The sequence below is a fragment of the Eumetopias jubatus genome, unplaced genomic scaffold (assembly GCF_037043125.1).
Source record: "Eumetopias jubatus isolate StellerSeaLion01/CBP00866 unplaced genomic scaffold, mEumJub1_p1.0 scaffold_15, whole genome shotgun sequence".
NCBI lineage: Eukaryota > Metazoa > Chordata > Mammalia > Carnivora > Otariidae > Eumetopias > Eumetopias jubatus.
Genome location: NW_028274821.1, coordinates 60,551,937 through 60,573,448, shown reverse-complemented (window position 1 = coordinate 60,573,448; position 21,512 = coordinate 60,551,937). Strand labels below are relative to the sequence as shown.

The 21,512-nt window shown below is 41.2% G+C and overlaps 1 protein-coding gene and 1 pseudogene across 3 annotated transcripts in view; both read left to right on the top strand.

Moving 5' to 3' along the window:
* The window catches only part of FBXO10 (F-box protein 10), a 59,926-nt gene that overhangs the window by 11,124 nt on the left and 27,290 nt on the right, over window positions 1-21,512 (top strand). The window lies entirely within an intron of this gene.
* Window positions 8,491-8,828, top strand: LOC114213517 (small ubiquitin-related modifier 2 pseudogene; annotated as a pseudogene).

Below are 21,512 nucleotides of genomic sequence, written 5' to 3'. Positions count from 1 at the left end.
AGAGTGATTTGGGGGAAGTCATTTGTTACATTAGTTGCTTCCAGACTTAGTTTCTTCATTTGTAAAATGAAGACAGTGATACTTTAGATCAGTGATCCCTGATCCCTGGTGATCTTGTTAAAATGCCAATTCTGATCTAGTAGGTATGGGGTGGTGCCCAAGAGTTGGCGTTTCTAACCAGCTCCTAGGTCCTAGGAACAGCATTCTGAGTTGCAAAGCTTTGGAGGGATTTTGAGAGAATAGAATGAAGTAATGCATGAAAAGTGCTCAATACGGTGTCTTTCAAATATTCCTGCTGGGTAAGTGGTAGCTGTGCTGGTCTTGTTGCCTTTTGTTATTACGGGCTAATTTCCCTACCCGGAGGTCACATTTATATTCTTTAAACAAAAGCTTTCCCTCTTAAGGCACTGAGAGCACTTTTTCACTTATACTGGTTTTGTGGTTTTGGGGGTTTTGGAGGGTAGAGATATCTTTGTCTCCCAGCAGACTTGAAGATAGGGTCTTTATCTTATTCCTGATTCCCTCACAGTGCTTTACCACACAGGCTTATACGTAGTTAAGTGTGGACTACATACTCAGGTTTCATTTACTTCTTTTTTTATTCCACAGGGATCTGTGTCACAGTAGGAATTCAGTGACTAATGGTTTAAATAGTCTCAGCTATTCTAATATACCAGATAATGATGGTGGTGATTTTTCATTCATTTGGTAAATGTTTATTGAGCATCTACCATGGACAAGGCAGAATTCTAGGCATAATACAAAGCAATGATAGGAAGTTTCTGCTTTATGAGACTTGCTCAGGGGAGGTAGACAATGGATAAAGAAAAGCATATTATGTATAAAAAGATAAGCTCCTTGAGGGCAGAGAACGTGTATAATTCATCACAGTGAATTTCCTCATAGTAGGTGTTCAGACACTCTATCATCTAGTCAGTCTACATCTGCATTCTCTGTCTCACTTTTCACATGGGTAGTCCCTCATGTCCCTCCCATCCGCCCAGCAAATCCACTCACACAAACCTAAGTGAACTATATAGATGTCACTAGAGGTTTTAGTCCTGACCCCACCTTGCCTGCCCATCATGATGCTTAGCAAACTGGCCAGCAGACCCATTCTCTCAAAAGCAGTGGGAGTCTGCTAGAGAGCAAAACAAAAGCAAAGCTTCACTTCCAGTGAAGCACCCTCACATTGACCAGGGTCCTGCACAGTTCTCTAAGGGTATTCACTCCCGATTTCTCCTTTGCAGAGTCCTTTTCCAGTTCATGCCCTTTAGATGTTAGCCTGGCGAGGACTTGGTCATCAGACTTCTCTCTCTTTCTCTCTAGTGATCTCATCCCATCCCATGACTTCAAATGTCATTCAGGTCTCTGTTCAAATGTCACTTCCTCAGAGACCTTCCTTGATGACCCTGTCTAAAATGGCACACACACATGCATACCCCTTAGCCTGCTTTATTTTCTCCTCATAGCATTTGTTACTGTTTTTTAAATTTATTGTCTGTCTCTAAAGGTAGGACTTTGTCTTGTTCACTGCCTGTCAGTACTTAGAACAATGCCTAGTGCGAAAGTAAGCAATATATGAATCTTTGTTGAATAAATGATTATTTTTCTTTGGAAATTCTCAAAATCCTCATGAAGTGAGGACAGCCATCATGAGCCTGTTTGTAGATGAGGAAATCTACAGATTAAAGATTAATCTTTAATCTTTAAGAGAGGTTAAAGGATTTGCTCAAGTCACAAGGCTGGGAAGCAGTAGAGCTTGCTTGTTGAGAGCCAACTCTTACGGGGTGCGCATCCCAAGGGGGTGGCCTATGCCACACCCACTGAGGCTGGGGACACCCAGTGGCCCAGAGGGTTAGGTGAGTGCCACACAGAAGCCCTGAGTTCTCACTCTTGGGAACACACGAAGGGAACAGCTTGAGGCCTACCTCAGGACCTGCTCCCTCCCATCCCAAACAAGTTCCCACTGTTGTTTCTCCAGCTCTTTACAGGCTCACACTCCAGGTGCACAAGCCCTAGGGGACATTCGTTACTTTTAATTCCATGGCTCAGAGGCCCCATTGGCAAAAAGGAAGGGCAAAACTTGAATACATTTTTTTTTTTTTTTTTTAGTGTTACCTGGTTATAGAAATCCCTGTTGCTGCATGGATCCCCATGGATTAGTGTAAAGATAAGTAAATAAAGCCAATGGAACAACAGGGAGTGTGACAGCTGAATAAAAGGAAATCCTCTTTAAGTTCAGAGAGGTCCTGAGGGTAGAATTGTCAGCCTCATTCTAGATTCAGCCCGTGGGGTGTTGCTAGAGTCAGGGACGTGGCCAAATTTGGAGGAAGGCAAGTGCTGAAGGGTGGAAAATCCTCTGCTGGCATATCTTCCTTCCCTTGACAGGCCTGCCAGAAGACCCTTAGCTTTCCACTGCGGGGTGGGCTTCTTGGAATCCTAAGAAAACTGAAGCTCCAGTAGTTTCTGTGCCAGGCACCTTTGCCACCAAATCCTCTGGAGGCCCTCACATGATCCTGAGGGAAAGAAACTGTCATTTAATATTTGCTAAGTTGTGAGTTTCTGCTCTCACTGTTCTACCTGACCTACCTCTCGAGGATGGATCTCCTTGAACTAGAGCTCTGATCAGGCCACTCCCCTCCTGAGGAACAGTAGATGGTAGACAGAGTATAAGCTCCCAGGTTTGGCATCCAAGGCCTACACCAACATGCAACATGTATAAGAGAGCAGAACTCCAGTGGCTCCAGGGGAACGGAACTGAGACCAACTGAAGAAGTAACTAAGAGCTAGATTTTGGCTCAGTTTTGGGAAGTACACTAAAGTTGGCTGCAGACAAACCATGGAATGGGCATCTCAGGGTGTCCAGGAGCTTCCTACTAGGGCCCTTTAGAGTTTCACATGCTCTATCAGTCAGGAAGGACTAGGTTATACTGTAGTTAACAGTTCCTAAATTCTTAGTGCCTTAACCCAAAACAAAGGATTATGTTTTATGTATGATATGCATCTGTTTCGGGTTAGCAGGGGCCTCTGCTTGTCCTCCCAGAGTAGCCATGGTCTCATATGTTGCCAGTTGCTATGCCAGAGAAAAACAGAGCTCTGGATGATCTTACATAGGCAGTTAGCTAGTCCAGAAGTAGCACATACCTCTTCTGCTGAAAACTCATTGATTAATACTAACCATTTGGCCTACCCAACCACCAGAGGGGCCAGTGCGATCCTATCAAGTACCCAGGAGGGGAAACTGGGAATAGTTGATAAAAAGCACTAATTCCCAACACACTGTACATTGGATATTTTCATGGTTGCAGAAATCCCCTGGGGTAGTATCAGGGTCTCCAATTTATATATGAGGAAACGAAAGCCCAGGGCGTTATGTGACTTGCTCAAGGTCTCCTACAACATGCTCCAGGTCTTCTAACTTTGAGATGATACAGGGAGGGCCATATCACCGAGAGGGTTGAAAGTTGAGGAGATCCATTTATTGAGGATGCTGCATCAAAGTGGGGAATGGGGGCCCTTTTCATGCAGTCACCAGGGAGCTTGGTGAGCATGTAGATAATTGGTTCCACTCCAGAGAAGTGCTCATTCTGGAGCTCTGAAGTGGAGCTAGGACCAGGCCCTGGGTGATTCTGAGGCAGAGGACCAAGAGCCATGTTTTAAGAACCACTGTTAGGGGAAGTCTCTCTAAGTCTGGTTTAAAAATGTCCTTTCCTCTTGAGGGGCGCCTGGGTGGCTCAGTCGTTAAGCGTCTGCCTTCAGCTCAGGTCATGATCCCAGGGTCCTGGGATCAAGCCCTGCGTCGGGCTCCCTGCTCAGCAGAGAGCCTGCTTCTCCCAGTCCCTCTGACTGCCGCTCTGCCTACTCGTGTTCTCTATCTCTCTGTCAAATAAATAAAAAAAAAAGACCTTTAAAAAATAAAAATAAATAAGAATGTTCTTTCCTCTTGAGCTCTGTAAGCTGCAATAGTGCTCAATTATTGTTATCCCAGGTTGTCCATTTCCTATCAATTTTTTCTCATCCCAGTATCCCCTACACTTCATAAGGGCTGTATTTGCAGAACAAATTAACTGAGGAATAAAAGGGATTTTTATTCTTTATGTTTTGTTCACAGTGGAACTTTAAGAATTTCTACATGGGAATTTCTGTATGGATGCAGGAAACTTGAATGGAGAAGGAAGGTCCTTGAAACTGGGTTTATATAGTAAATTTTTTTTTAAGATTTTATTTTTATTTGAGAGAGAGAACATGCGTGTGTGAGAGAGAAAGAGCATGGGGAGGGGCAGAGGGAGAGGAAGAAGCAGACTTCCCACTGAGCAGGGAGCCCAATGCGGGGCTCGATCACAAGACCCTGGGATCATGACCTGAGCCGAAGGCAGGCACTTAACCTACTGAACCACCCAGGCGCCCTATTATATAGTAAATTTACATAAGTTTGTGAAAATGAATTAACTAAAAAGTGGGGGGTGGTGGCATGATGGAAACTCATCTGTCTATTCATTTACTTAAAAACACTATTATTAAGCATGTACTTTGTGCGGGTATTAAATGGTGTGTCTGGTTCTTGCCATATTCTCTAATTCAGTTGTGGTGGCCCAGTGTATTCCTTATTGATGGACTGCTATGGTAACTGGGAAATTCATCTGGGACAGAAATTTGCAGTGCTGGGTGCTGTGGGATGTCACATGGGGCATACAATAGGTTGACTGGGTTGAACACTGTTACATAGTGAACAAGGTTCAAGTCAGCAGTGAGGCAAGATGCAGTTATCAGGGTTGGTAGTTGTAATTTGGGTAGTTGTGATTCGGGTCTCTTATATCCTCTTGAAAATTAGAATAGTGACCATTAGCAGTAGGTCCCAAAGAAGGCCCTACTGGGCAGACCTACAAAAGGCCACATGGAAGTCTCTCACCTGGAAGGCTGTACAGGTTAGGTCCCCTTAAGGTTACCTGATTCACTCTCAAACAGCTTTCAGAGTTGTCCCTTATAGAAAGAAAGAACGTCATAGATAAGGCATGTCAGAAAGTACACAGATATGGGGCTCCCAGGAAGAGCAGCATACAGTTATAGTCAGAGAAGCTAATAAATGGGAAAGTGGGAGGTAGAGACAAAGAGAACAAGGAGCCTAAGAAATAAGTCAAAGCTCTTAATAATCAAAAGATACTCCTTCCAGATAAAGCAGTTCGTCCTCCTTAAGAGCTTACCCTTTGGGAAGAAGTGCTTTGGTGGTTGATAATTTGTATACTTTCATATAGGAACTTGTTTTGTTTTTTGGGGGGTGGGGGTAGAGGGAGAGAATCTTAAGCAGGCTCCATGGCCAGCGAAGAGCCCCACACAGGGCTCAATCTCACAACCCCGAGATCATGACCTGAGCCAAAATCAAGAGCCAGATGCTTAACCGACTGAGCCACCTAGACACCTCTCATATAGGAACTTGTTAAAATGAGGATAATAATGTTCTTCTGGTGGTTTTAAATTGAAGTGCAAAATAGTAAGGAAAAAAGAAGTGAAGCAAAGACAGCTAGAAAAGTATTATAAATGAGCTCCTTTTAATAGGGAGATGAAAACTTTAGAAAGATACATGTACACCAAATGGGACACGGGATGATCAGCAGGGCCATCATTACATGGGGGGAGGAGGCTGTACCTGAGCTAGTTAGAAGAAAGGGACTGTGTGAAGGGTTGCAGCTAGCTAGAAAAAGCGTGATCTAAAGGGACGCCTGGGTGGCTCAGTCGGTTAAGCGTCTGCCTTTGGCTCAGGTCATGATCCCAGGGTCCTGGGATCGAGTCCCGCATGGGGCTCCCTGCTCTGTGGGGAGCCTGCTTCTCCCTTTGCCTCTACCCCTCTCTCTCTCTGTCTCTCATGAATAAATAAATAAAATCTTAAAAAAAAAAAAAGGCGCCTGGGTGGCTCAGTTGGTTAAGCGACTGCCTTCGGCTCAGGTCAAGATCCTGGAGTCCTAGGATTGAGTCCTGCATCGGGCTCCCTGCTCACCCCCTCTCATGTGCTCTCTCTCTCTCTCACTCTCTCTCTCAAATAAATAAATAAAGTCTTTAAAAAAAAAAAATGATCTATGAAGTCACTAAATTCAGAGAACCATGTACAGGTCACCAAGACCTTATGGAGAAACAGCAAAATAACATTTCTTTTATTATCTTTTAAGTGAGGTGAGCCAAAAAACATAGTTGGAGGAGACTGAACTGCATTTCACCCACTCAGAGTGGCCCCAGCATCAGCGCTCCTTCCTCATGCAAATGACGTCATAATGAGAAGAGCAACATTCACGTTAGGAAAAGAGTAATTAGAGGCAGAGCCACAAAAGGTCTGGGAAGAAGTTTGAGAGGGATGTGGAGTACAAGATAGGAAACTGTGAGAGAAAGAAGTTAGGTGAGAGTTAAATATAGAAGAGTTAATCTTACCAGAAGTACTGCTGACCTGTTTCTTTCCCAGTGACTCTGGTCAAGTTAGTTGTGGATAATAATAAATCATGGAGTTATCTCCCCTGGTTTACTTATTGGCATAATTTCCTGCCAAGCACCCAGAGCCTGGGAAAACCAGAGTCCCACTCTCATTGTATCTGGGAAGAGTGGACCTGGTATTAAGAGTAACCTAGGTGTCCTCTAGCTTAGAATGATTTCCTTGGCTTTTCCATTGCTCTGAATAGTTGGGAGTAGAGAAAGAGGGTCAGCACCAGATAATGAACTTTCCCAGATCAAAGTATCCAGTCCCTATCTCCAATAAACGCCACAATCTAATAGAGGACACAGAAATCCACTGAAAAGCCTTAGAAACAATGACCAAAACTAGTAGAAATAAACCTCGCTAATACACTGGTTGTGGTCTTGAAATATTACTTCCATTAAAAGAAACCAGGACAGGGTGCCTGGGTGGCTCAGTCGGTTAAGCGACTGCCTTCAGCTCAGGTCATGATCCTGGAGTCCCCGGATTGAGTCCCACATCGGGCTTCCTGCTCAGCGGGAGTCCGCTTCTCCCTCTGACCCTTCCCCTGTCTCATGTGCTCTCTCTCTCTCAAATAAATAAATAAATAAAATCTTTAAAAAATATAAATTTATATTAAAAAAACAGGACAAAAATAAGTTCAACTGATTTTTGACAAAAGTCCAAAAGCAATTCAATGGAGAAAGGATAGGCTTTTCTACAAATGGTGCTGGGACAACCATAGGCCCAAAAAAATGAACTTCAAACTAAGCCTTACACCTTAATCAAAAATTAACTCAAAATAGGTCACAGACCTGGATGTAAAATGTAAAATTATAGAACTTTAAGAAAAAACATAGGAGAAAATCTTCAGGATCCAGAACGAGGTAAGGAGTTCTTAGACTTGACACCAGAAGCACAATTCATAAAAGGAAAAGAAGTGTCAGAAATGTAGTGCTCGTGTGGTGCTAGCATAAAGATTAACAAATAGATCCATGAAACAGAATAAATCACCCAGAAATAGACCTACACTACTGTCATTTGATTTTTGACAAAGGCACCAAAGCAACCCAACTGGGGAAAAGAAATTCTTTTCAACAAATGGTTCTGGGATAACTGAATACTCACATAAAAAAATTAATTTCAACCACTGCTTTTTACCATAACAAAAATTAATTCATGATGGATCATAGATCAAAATATAAAAGTTAAAACCACAAAGCTTTTAGAAGAAAATATAGGAGAATATCTTCATGACATGGGAATTAGCAGAGCCTTCTCAGTTAAAAGGGATCAGTCATTTGAAAAAGGTGAGTTAGACTTCATCAAAATTTAAAACTTCTCATCAAAAGACGCCATCAAGAAAACGAAAGATAAAAAAATGAAAAGGTAAGCTACAGAGTAGGAGAAAATATTCACAACATATATCTGGCAAAGGATATATTTTAAAAGTCCTATAATTGAATAATAAAAAGAACCCAATAAAATAAAAAAATAGAAGATGTGAACACACTCCTGAAAGGAGATATATGAATGGCAGCAAGCACGTGAAAAAGTGTTCAACATCATTAGTCATGAGGGAAGTGAAAATTAAAACCCAAATGAGTTGCCATTGCATACCCACCAGAATGATGGAATTAGAAAGACCAACAACAATAAATGGTAACGAAGTTGTAGAGCAACAGTATTTCTTTTTTTTTTTTTTAAGGATTTTATTTATTAGAGAATGAAAGACAGCACGAGAGGGAAGAGGGTCAGAGGGAGAAGCCAACTCCCTGCTGAGCAGGGAGCCCGATGCGGGACTCGATCCTGGGACTCCAGGATCATGACCTAAGCCGAAGGCAGTTGCTTAACCAACTGAGCCACCCAGGCGCCTGAGCAACAGTATTTCTTATACATTTTTAGTGAGAATGTAAGATGGTACAACTTGTTTGGAAAAAAGACCCAGCAATTCCACTTGTACATATTTACTCAAGATTTGTATAAGAATTTTTTGTATAAGAATATCCACAGCAGCGGTGCTGCTTGTGTGCTCATTCGGTGCGGACCTGGTACCTCTTTTGTGAAGCGGCAGCTGAGGAGACTCCGGTGCTCGCTATGGCTGACGAAAAGCCCAAGGAAGGAGTCAAGACTGAGAACAACGATCATATTAATTCGAAGGTGGCGGGGCAGGATGGTTCTGTGCTGCAGTTTAAGATTAAGAGGCATACACCACTTAGTAAACTAATGAAAGCCTATTGTGAACGACAGGGTTTGTCAGTGAGGCAGATCAGATTCCGATTTGATGGGCAGCCAATCAATGAAACAGACACACCTGCACAGCTGGAAATGGGGGATGAAGATACAATTGATGTGTTCCAGCAGCAGACAGGAGGTGTCTACTAAAAAGGGAACCTGCTACTTTGCTCCAGAACTCTGTTCCTCCAGACCAAGAAGACATTCTCAATTAGAAAGCCACAATTCGGTTCCACCACATCCTGACTACTACAGTACAGTTTTCTCTATTCTTTCATTTTCCCCTTCCCCATTCCTTTATTGTACATAAAGTAACTGTGTATGTGCACAAGCATATTGCATTTTGATCGACTTCAAATGGAGATGGGATGGGGGAAAATACTGCTTCTGTGAAAATACACCCTCTCTCCATTAGTGTCATGCTCAGTCAGCTCTTATCTTTATATTCCAGTAAGTTATTTTGCTCTCACTGTTTTTTGGTTTTTTTTTTTAATTTTTTATTGTTATGTTAATCACCATACATTACATCATTAGTTTTTGATGTAGTGTTCCATGATTCATTGTTTGTGCATAACACCCAGTGCTCCACGCAGAACGTGCCCTCTTTAATACCCATCACCAGGCTAACCCATCCCCCCACCCCCCTCCCCTCTAGAAACCTCAGTTTGTTTTTCAGAGTCCATCGTCTCTCATGGTTCGTCTCCTCCTCCGACTTACTCCCCTTCATTCTTCCCCTCCTGCTATCTTCTTTTTTTTTTTCTTAACATATTGCATTATTTGTTTCAGAAGTACAGATCTGTGATTCAACAGTCTTGCACAATTCACAGCGCTCACCATAGCACATACCCTCCCCAATGTCTATCACCCAGCCACCCCATCCCTCCCACCCCCCACCACTCCAGCAACCCTCAGTTTGTTTCCTGAGGTTAAAAATTCCTCATATCAGCAAGGTCATATGATACATGTCTTTCTCTGATTGACTTATTTCATTCAGCATAACACCCTCCAGTTCCATCCATGTCGTTGCAAATGGCAAGATCTCATTCCTTTTTATGGCTGCATAATATTCCATTTTGTATATATACCACCTCTTCTTTATCCATTCATCTGTCGATGGACATCTTGGCTCTTTCCACAGTTTGCTATTGTGGACATTGCTGCTATAAACATTGGGGTGCACGTACCCCTTCGGATCCCTACATTTGTATCTTTGGGGTAAATACCCAGTAGTGCAATTCCTGCATCGTATGGTAGCTCTATTTTCAACTGTTTGAGGAACTTCCATACTGTTTTCCAGAGTGGTTGCACCAGCTTGCATTCCCACCAACAGTGTAGGAGGGTTCCCCTTTCTCCACATCCCCGCCAACATCTGTCGTTTCCTGACTTGTTAATCTTAGCCATTCTGACTGGTGTGAGGTGGTATCTCATTGAGGTTTTGATTTGGATTTCCCTGATGCCGAGTGATGTTGAGCACTTTTTCATGTGTCTGTTGGCCATTTGGATGTCTTCTTTGGAAAAATGTCTGTTCATGTCTTCTGCCCATTTCTTGATTGGATTATTTGTTCTTTGGGTGTTGAGTTTGATAAGTTCTTTATAGATTTTGGATACTAGCCCTTTATCTGATATGTCATTTGCAAATATTTTCTCCCATTCTGTCGGTTGTCTTTTGGTTTTGTGGACTGTTTCTTTTGCTGTGCAAAAGCTTTTTATCTTGATGAAATCCCAATAGTTCATTTTTGCCCTTGCTTCCCTTGCCTTTGGTGATGTTTCTAGGAAGAAGTTGCTGTGGCTGAGGTCAAAGAGGTTGCTACCTGTGTTCTCCTTTAGGATTTTGATGGACTCCTGTCTCACGTTTAGCTCTTTCAACCATTTGGAGTCTATTTTTGTGTGTGGTGTAAGGAAATGGTCCAGTTTCATTCTTCGGCATGTGGCTGTCCAATTTTCCCAACACCATTTGTGGAAGAGACTGTCTTTTTGCCATTGGACATTCTTTCCTGCTTTGTCAAAGATTAGTTGACCATAGAGTTGAGGGTCCATTTCTGGGCCCTCTATTCTGTTCCATTGATCTATGGTGTCTGTTTTTGTGCCAGTACCATACTGTCTTGATGATGACAGCTTTGTAATAGTTGGAAGTCCGGAATTGTGATGCCGCCAGCTTTGCTTTTCTTTTTCAATATTCCTCTGGCTATTCGGGGTCTCTTCTGGTTCCATACAAATTTTAGGATTATTTGTTCCATTTCTTTGAAAAAAGTGAATGGTATTTTGATGGGGATTGCATTGAATGTGTAGATTGCTCTAGGTCGCATTGACATCTTCACAATATTGGTTCTTCCAATCCGTGAGCATGGAACGTTTTTCCATTTCTTTGTGTCTTCTTCAATTTCTTTCATGAGTATTTTATAGTTTTCTGAGTACAGATCCTTTGCCTCTTTGGTTAAATTTATTCCTAGGTATCTTATGGTTTTGGGTGCAATTGTAAATGGGATCGACTCCTTGATTTGTCTCTCTTCTGTCTTGTTGTTGGTGTATAGGAATGCCACTGATTTCTGTGCATTGATTTTATATCCTGCTACTTTATTGAATTCCTGTATGAGTTCTAGCAGTTTTGGGGTGGAGTCTTTTGGGTTTTCCACATACAGTATCGTATCATCTGCAAAGAGTGAGAGTTTGACTTCTTCTTTGCCGATTTGGATGCCTTTGATTTCTTTTTGTTGTCTGATTGCTGTGGCTAGGACTTCTAATACTATGTTGAATAGCAGTGGTGATAGTGGACATCCCTGCCGCGTTCCTGACCTTAGGGGAGAAGCTCTCAGCTTTTCCCCATTGAGAATGATATTTGCTGTAGGTTTTTCATAGATGGCTTTTATGATATTGAGGTCTGTACCCTCTATGCCTATACTCTGAAGAGTTTTGATCAAGAAAGGATGCTGTACTTTGTCAAATGCTTTTTCTGCATCTATTGAGAGGACCATATAATTCTTGTTCTTTCTTTTGTTAATGTATTGTATCACGTTGATTGATTTGCGGATGTTGAACCAACCTTGAAGCCCAGGGATAAATCCCACTTGGTCATGGTGAATAATCCTTTTAATGTACTGTAGGATCCTATTGGCTAGTATTTTGGTGAGAATTTTTGCATCCATGTTCGTCAAGGGTATTGGTCTGTAATTCTCCTTTTTGATGGGGTCTTTGTCTGGTTTTGGGGTCAAGGTAATGGCCTCATAAAATGAGTTTGGAAGTTTTCCTTCCATTTCTATTTTTTGGAACAGTTTCAGGAGAATAGGTATTAATTCTTTAAATGTTTGATAGAATTCCCCTGGGAAGCCATCTGGCCCTGGGCTTTTGTTTGTTGGGAGATTTTTGATGACTGCTTCAATTTCCTTAGTGGTTATAGGTCTGTTCAGGTTTTCTATTTCTTCCTGGTTCAATTTTGGTAGTTGATACATCTCTAGGAATGCACCCATTTCTTCCAGGTTATCTAATTTGCTGGCATAGAGTTGCTCATAATATGTTCTTATAATTGTTTGTATTTCTTTGGTGTTGGTTGTGATCTCTCCTCTTTCATTCATGATTTTGTTGATTTGGGTCATTTCTCTTTTCTTTTTGATAAGTCTGGCCAGGGTTTATCAATCTTGTTAATTCTTTCAAAGAACCAGCTCCTGGTTTCGTTGATCTGTTCTACTGTTCTTTTGGTTTCTATTTCATTGATTTCTGCTCTGATCTTTATTATTTCTCTTCTCCTGCTGGGTTTAGGCTTTATTTGCTGTTCTTTCCCCAGCTCCTTTAGGTGTAGGGTTAGGTTGTGTATTTTGAGACCTTTCTTGTTTCTTGAGAAAGGCTTGTATTGCTATATACTTTCCTCTTAGGACTGCCTTTGCTGTATCCCAAAGATTTTGAACAGTTGTGTTTTCATTTTCATTGGTTTCCATGAATTTTTTTAGTTCTTCTTTAATTTCCTGGTTGACCCATTCATTCTTTAGTAGGATGCTCTTTAGCCTCCATGTATTTGAGTTCTTTCCGACTTTCCTCTTGTGATTGAGTTCTAGTTTCAAAGCATTGTGGTCTGAAAATATGCAGGGAATAATCCCAATCTTTTGGTATCGGTTGAGACCTGATTTGTGACCTAGGATGTGATCAATTCTGGAGAATGTTCCATGGGCACTAGAGAAGAATGTGTATTCCGTTGCTTTAGGATGGAATGTTCTGAATATGTCTGTGAAGTCCATTTGGTCCAGTGTTTCATTTAAAGTCTTTATTTCCTTGTTGATCTTTTGCTTAGATGATCTGTCCATTTCAGTCAGGGGGGTGGTAAAGTCCCCCACTATTACTGTATTGTTTTCAATGTGTTTCTTTGCTTTTGTTATTAATTGCCTTATATAATTGGCTGCTCCCATGTTAGGGGCATAGATATTTACAATTGTTAGATCTTCTTGTTGGATAGACCCTTTAAGTAAGATATAGTGTCCTTCTTCATCTCTTATTACAGTCTTTGTTTTAAAATCTAATTGTCTGATATTAGAATTGCCACCCCAGCTTTCTTTTGGTGTCCATTAGCATGGTAAATGGTTTTCCACCCCCTCACTTTCAAGCTGGGGGTGTCTTTGGGTCTAAAATGAGTCTCTTGCAGACAGCATATGGATGGGTCTTGTTTTTTAATCCAATCTGATAGCCTGTGTCTTTTGATTGGGGCATTTAGCCCATTTACATTCAGGGTAACTATTGAAAGATATGAATTTAGTGCCATTGTATTGCCTGTAAGGTGACTGTGACTGTATATTGTCTGTGCTTCTTTCTGATCTATGCTGCTTTTAGGCTCTCTCTTTGCTTAGAGGACCCCTTTCAATATTTCTTTTAGGGCTGGTTTTGTGTTTGCAAATTCCTTTAGTTTTTGTTTGTCCTGGAAGCTTTTTACCTCTCCTTCTATTTTCAATGACAGCCTAGCTGGATATAGTATTCTTGGCTGCATGTTTTTCTCGTTTAGTGCTCTGAAGATATCATGCCAGTCCTTTCTGGCCTGCCAGCTCTCTGTGGATAGGTGTGTTGCCAATCTAATGTTTCTACCATTGTAGGTTACATATCTCTTCTCCCGAGCTGCTTTCAGGATTTTCTCTTTGTCTCTGAGACTCGTAAGTTTTACTATTAGATGTCAGGGTGTTGACCTATTTTTATTGATTTTGAGAGGGGTTCTCTGTGCCTCCTGGATTTTGATGCCTGTTTCCTCCCCCACATTAGGGAAGTTCTCTGCTATAATTTGCTCCAATATACCTTCTGCCCCTCTCTCTCTTTCTTCTTCTTCTGGGATCCCAATTATTCTAATGTTGTTTCGTCTTATCGTATCGCTTATCTCTCGAATTCTGCCCTCGTGATCCTGTAGTTGTTTCTCTCTCTTTTTCTCAGCCTCTTTATTTTCCATCATTTGGTCTTCTAGATCGCTGATTCTCTCTTCTGCCTCATTTATCCTAGCAGTTAGTGCCCCCATTTTTTATTGCACCTCATTAATAGCCTTTTTGATTTCGACTTGGTTAGATTTTAGTTCTTTTATTTCTCCAGAAAGGGTTTCTCTAATAACTTCCACACTTTTTTCAAGCCCAGCTAGTATCTTTAAAGTCATGATTCTGAACTCTAGGTCCGACATCATACTAAGTCTGTATTGAGTAGGTCCCTGGCAGATGGTACTACCTCTTGTTCTTTTTGCTGAGGTGATTTTTTTCGTCTTGTCATTTTGTCCTTCCAGTAAGTGGTCGCTTCTCTGTTCAGAGAGTTGTTGCTACTCTCTTCTTCGATCTCCTGTTGAGTTCATAAGTGTTCAGAATGGTTTGATCCCTATTCAGCTGAATTCCTGAGACCAGACGAAATCCAGGTCTCCTACTCCTCCGCCATCTTGCTCCGCATTTTGCTCTCACTGTTTAACAAAAAAAGAACAACATAGAAATCGTTGCATACCTTGTTCGATTGGAGAATTTTAATGTTTTTCATTTATCATTGTAAAACCAAGGATAATTTTATAACTTTTTTGTATGTAGCTGTTACATGTAGGGCAATCTGTCTTTAAGTAGGGATAAATTACTCTAAAAGAAATGAATCCTAGATAGTTTTCCCTTCAAGTCAAGCGTCTTGTTGTTTAAATAAACTTCTTGTTTAAAATGAAAAAAAAAAGAATATTCACAGCAGCATTATTCATAATAGCCCCAAATTGGAAACAGTTCAGTTTTCTGTCTATAGGAGAATTGGTTTTTTAAAACTGTGATATATCAGTATATTATACAATGAAATAACTACTCAGCAGGGATGAACTATTCATACATGCAACAAAATGGATGAATCTCAAAAATGTTATACTAAGTGTAAGAAGCCTTAACACAAAAGAATACACACTGCATGTTTCCATTTATATGAAATTCTAGAACAGACAAAACTAATCTATGGTAGAAAAGTCACAACAGTGGTTGCCCCCTTGGAATTTGGGGTAGGAATTGACAGAAAAGTCATGAGGGAATATTCTGGGGTGATGGTAATATTCAATTTTTTATATGGGTTGGAATTACATGTGTGAATGCTTTTGTCAGGATTCTGCAGATGCACACTGTGGCACATCCATACCATGGAATGCTCCTCAGCATTATAAAGGAAAGAATTAGTGATGCACACAACTTGAATGAATCTCCAAGGAATTATGCTGAGTGAAAAAAAAGCCAATCCCAAGAGATTTTATACTATATGATTCCATTTATGTGACATCTTTGACGTGACACTGTTTTAGAAATGGAAGACAGATTAATGGTTGTCAGGGATTAAGAACAGAGAAGAAGCATCAGGATGGTAGGTGTGATTATATAAAAGAGTAACATGAGGGATCTTGTGGTGTCAGAACTTTTCAGTGTCTTTTTTTTTTAAGATTTTATTTATTTATTTGACAGAGACACAGCAAGAGAGGGAACACAAGCGGGAGGAGTGGGAGAGGGAGAAGCAGGCTTCCCGCAGAGCAGGGAGCCCGATGCGGGGCTCGATCCCAGGACCCTGGGATCATGACCTGAGCCGAAGGCAGACGCTTAACGACCGAGCCACCCAGGTGCCCCCTTTTCAGTGTCTTGACTGTGGTAGTGGATACCCGAACCTACACAGGTGATAAAATTGTATAGAATGTAATACAGACACAAAAATGAGTCCAAGTAAAACTGGAGAAATCCAAATAGGGTGGTAGATTGTATCAGTGTCACTATGTTGGTTGTGATTATAGTTTTGCAAATGTTACCACTGGGGGAAACTGAGAAAGTATACAAGAGATTTCTCTGTATCATTTCTTATAACTGCATATGAACAATTACCTCAATAAAAATTTCAATTAAAAATATTTCTTAGAGGGATGCCTCGGTGCCTCAGTCGGTTAAGCATCTGCCTTTGGCTCAGGTCATGATCCCAGGGTCCTGGGATTGAGTCCCACATTGGGCTCCTTGCTCAGTGGGGAGCCTGCTTTTTCCTCTGCCTGCCACTCCCCCTGCTTGTGTGTGTGCGCAGTTTCTCTCTCTCTCTCTCTCAAAAATAAATCTTTAAAAATTTTTCTTTCTTAGATGTCTAATACCATGTCTGGGCAGGAAATGTAAAAACTGAGCTAGGAACATCTTGACATACCACATGGCAAAGAAGCTATCAAAGATTACTGAGGTTGTGTCAAAATGACTGAGGAACCAAATTGAGGCCAAAGATGTCTCAATTTGAGCTTCAGTATGAATAGCAGTTTCAAAGACTTGAAACCTGTAAAATAGGTTTAAATCCCTGAATTCATCATAATAGTTTAAACACACTGGTTAATAGATTGGTTACCTTCAAAGAATAACAGAACCAATTCATTGTCTTGAAACCTGGGAAATGAAAGAGGGCTTTCCTAAGTGTGCAGTGAAGAGAAGCATCTCCTAATATAATTACTTCAACAAAGAAATCAACCAAATGACACAGTTAGAATTATCACCATTTTGTTACTTCCAGGGAATTAATGGATTTAGGCATTGAGCATTAGTGGACACTAACATCAAAGAAGAGACAGCCAGACTTGTGGACATTTGCTGATAAAAATATACAATACCACTTGTAGCCTTGCTAAAGGGATTGTACCTGAGTCTGATCAAGCCTCTGGATGCAGCTGCCAATGTGAAGAAAATACAACAGGACAACAAGTTGAACTCTCACATGAGAAAGCATGCAGTCAGCAAAATTCAGACTGGGAAACTGGTCAGATGGTTGAGATTCTTCAACAGGCAACTTGTAAAAAAAGAAAGGGATGGAAGGGGACCCTGTGGGTGGAATGAGAACCAAACACATATCAAGCTAAAAACCTGAGGACAAAAGTAAAATTCTAGAATCTAAGGATGCATACTTAAGTGATAAAACCACAAAGACCTAAGGAAGTGATTACTACAGAATCAGGAATATGTTCACCTTTGTGGGGAGGATTGGAATGGGGCACATGGGGAGGCTTCTAGAGTAGCTGGCAAAATTCTGTTTTCTGATTTCGGTAGTGGTTAGCAGGATGTTTCCTTTATAAAACAAATCACTACACATTTGCTCTTTAAAAAGGCTGTGATAGAACTATTCTCAGGTAGCTATGAGGGGCCAGAAGAGGCACTTGATGTCTGAGGAGAGAGGATGAAGAAAGGGCCTCTGAGTAAGGTGCTGTTGGGAGAGTGAGGGTAGGTGGGATGAACATCAGTGATGAAGCTAGAGAAATAGACCAGCTCATGAGCTGTCATCTGTACTAGGTTTTATTCTGGAAGCCATGGGGAGCCATTGAGGAATTCTAAGCTGACAAGGGGCATGCCCCATTTACGTTCTAGAAAGCTTCCCTTGATGGCTGTGTGTGAAGTGGATTGGATGGAGGACTGGTTCCAGGGAGACCAGTTGAGAATCTACTGTGGTAATCCAAACTAAAGATGGTGAGGCCAGAAACAACTCCGTGACAGAGATAGGAGAGAGGAAAGGACTAATTTGAGAGTGCTTAAGGAGGTGGAAACACATGACTTGAGAGAATATCTGGGAGAGAGTGAGAGAGAAATCAAGGTTTCCCTAGTTACTGACTGGGGTGGCAAGGTGGAAGATGTTGGTGCCATTAACTGGGACATGTAGAGCAGGCCTGGAGAGATGATAATCTATACTATTTTGTAAATTGAGATAAAGTTTACAATACAATAAAATGCACAGAACAGAAGCATGTAATTCAGTGAGTTTTTTCAGATGTGTGCACGCATGTGACTAACACAGCAGTGAAGATGTAAATGTTTCCTCCACTCCTGAAGTTTCCATGCAACCCCTTTAAGCGCTGTTCTGATTTTTATCACCATAGATTATTTTGTCTGTTTTTGAACTTCACCCATATGGAATCATACAATATGTGGTCTTTTGCGACTAGTTTCTTTTGCCTAACATATTTTTGTGGCTCACCTGTCTATTGTATATATTAGCAGTTCATCCCCTTTTATTGCTGAACAGTATTGCATTGCATGAATACATAATTTGTTTATCTACTCTTCTGGTGATGGACATTTGGGTTGTTTCCAGTTTTCTTGTTTTACTCTTAAGAATAAGGCTTCTGTAAACATTCTCATATAAATCTTTGTGTAGATGTACATTTTCATTTATCTTGGGTAAATGTCTAGGAGTGGAATTCCTGGGTCATAGCCTAGGTGTGTTTGTTTAATTACAGAAGAAACTACCAGACAGTTTTCTAAGGTGATTGTAGTATTTTATGCTCCTCCTACCAGCAATGTATGAGAGTTCTGGTTGCTTCATGTCTCAATGTTTTGATGCTTTTGTTGTTTTTCATTTCACCATTGTAGTGAGAGTGACACACACACATCTATCTCATTATGGTTTTAATACAAAGCAAGTAATGAATACTAATGATGTTGAACCTGTCTTGAACTTTTTGGCTGTTTTTCTTTTGTGAGGTGTCTATTCAAACCTTTGCCTATTTTTTGCTGGATTTTTAAAATTTTAGTTGGATTTTATTTTTTTTTATTATGGATGTCTTGATATATTCTGGATATAAGCCCTTTGTCCTGTATGTACATTGCAAATATTTACTCCCATTCTTTCACTTGTCTTTTAATTTTCTAAATGATGTCTTTTGATGAGCAGAAATTTTTAATTTTGAGAGACCAATTATTTTTGTCTTTTATGATTAGTACCTTTTGTGTTCTCAGAAATCTTTGCCTATCATGAGTTGCATATTTTCTTAGATTTTCTCTTTTTATTAAGATTTATTTATTTTAGAGCGAGAGAGAGAGTGTCTCCTCGGGGAGGGGAAGGGGCAGAGGGAAAGGGAGAATCTCAAGCAAACTTCCTGCTGAGCACAGAGCCTGATGTGGGACTTGATCCCACAACCCCCAGATCATGACCCAAGTGGAAACCAAGAGTTGGACGCTTAACCAACTGAGCCACCCAAGCTTTCTCCTAGAAGCTTTATAGATTTGGTTTTTGTATTGAGGTCTAAAATCAATCTTAAATTTTTGTACATGGTATATGTCAGAAGTTCATTTTTTTCCTATGAATGTTAAGTTTTTCCAGCACCATTTGGTGAAAAGGTTTTTGTTTATCCATTGAATTGCATTGATATTTTGTCAAATTGGTTTGTTTCGAGGCTCTATTTTCCTTATACCCATACCACACTGTCTTGGGGCCGGCATGTTGAGGGAATCTACATTATGTTGTCTTTTTTTTTTTTTTTAAGTGGTAAGTAGTATTCTAACAGACAGTTAATTTACTGGCAGAACCCTTTGATTCTATCAGGCTTGCTTTTATTCTTATAATTTGAATCTGTTCCTGTGGCATATCCTTCCTGAGTCTCAACGTGAACACTTCCTATTCTGGGCTGGACTACCATTATCTCCCAGCTCTGTGTGATCTCTAGTATCACCATTTACCCCATAACAGGCGGTCTCTGCTAAGTCCAATGAAGACATGCCCTGTGCATGTGCAGTCCAGCTTTGAGCCGAGAAAGTGCCCACCCATCCCACCCTGCCTCACAGATTCCAGCCACTTGAGCATCACAGAACTCAGATCTGCCTGCTCATTGTGACCACCACTCTGCTTGGGCGCCATCTCCCTACCCCACAAAGAGAAGGTACCCCCAGATGAAAGCTAGAGCAGTCACATCCTCCCCTGCTATATTTCCCTTCTCTCAAAGATTACCGTCCTATACAGTTCAATTCCTGAAAGCATATTTTCAGTCCACCTTTATAGTTTTCCATGGCAGGAGGGAGATTCTAGTTCCAGTTATTTTGTAACGGCTTGAAGTGGAAGTTGAGGTTCAGTTTTGGATATAATGCTGAGTTTTTAGTATCTGTGGAACATCCCAAGTAGAAGTGCTCAACAGGCAATTGGGTATCTGTACGGAAGGCCTGAGAGAGACTATTGGAGATTCAGATTTTACAGTTGAAGCCAAGGGAATGGATATAATCACCTAGCTATACTTACCTTCTTAGAATAGAGGAATAGAAGAACGGTTTTCTCTTTTTTTTTTTTTTAAAGATTTTATTTATTTATTTGACAGAGAGAGACATAGCAAGAGAGGGAACACAAGCAGGGGGAGTGGGAGAGGGAGAAGCAGGCCCCCCTGCGGAGCAGGGAGCCCGATGTGGGACTCGACCCCAGGACCCCGGGATCATGACCTGAGCCGAAGGCAGACGCTTAATGACTGAGCCACCCAGGCGCCCAGAACGGTTTTCTCTTAAAAAGCCTGAAAAGGTATCGCTAAAGAAGGAGGTGAAGAACAGGAGACATGGATATCACGGAGACCACTGTGAATAAAGCAGTGTTGGTGTGGTGGAGTCACAGCTCCCAGGAGCCCAACCTTTGTTCTGTGATGCTTGCCAGTCCAGAGCCTAACTTTTCTTCAGTGCTGCTAAGGACTTAGTAAAGTCTTACTAGGTGATTGTTATAGAAAAACCTATATACCCAGGTCCTAATACTAATCTGTAGAGTTAAAGCAAGACCTGTTACGATGAAGCTCAGAATTCTTGTAGTCATAGTCACACATTTGTGCTTCTATAGCCTTCCTGGGCCTATATAGCTGACAGGTATGATCATCATGTTCATGAAATGGAGAGGGAAACCAAGGCCTTGAAGAGGTTAACAACTTGATTACAGTGTGTTGTGAAGTCTGCCCTGTTTCCAATTTTAGTTTCTAGTTGTCTAGAGACTTTACAGGGTTTCAGACTTGGAAGTTGCTCTGGGTCGTGTAACACAGTCCCCTTGTGTTTTAGGTGGGGAAATGGACACATAAATGAGAGGGCTTTAGCTAGGTGTAAATAACAGAAATTCAGTGAAGCCAACTTGAGCAAGAAGAATGTATCACAAAAGTACAGAGCTAGCTGATGGAATTCAAAAGGCAAAGATAAAGCTGAGTTTTGAGCATAGGCTGGAGCCATGACCTGGAGTGCTATAGAGAAACTGGGATGCCCCTGGTTTCTGCCCTTTTCTCTGTTTCTGTCTCCTGATTCATTCTTCTCTCAATGTAGACTAACTTCTTCTGCCCCACCCCACCCCCACCCCCTTGCAGAGAAAATGGTCACTAGCAACTTTTTCTGAGTTTTTATCTTAGGAAAGAAGCCATTCATTCTCTTCCATTCAGGAAAGAATTCAACCGATTCTAGAATTGCAACTCCTATTCACCTGGAGATCTCAGTGGCCCAGTTGGAGCCATCCAGAGTCCAGCTGCCAAGGGTCTGGGGTAGTATCATTCTACAGACATGTCTACCAGGGAGCCCTGCATCTCTGAGTATGTGGGGTAAATTGTTGGGGGAGGCAGAGATCAAGGGGGCAGATGGCTGGGCAGCCAGTAGGGTAG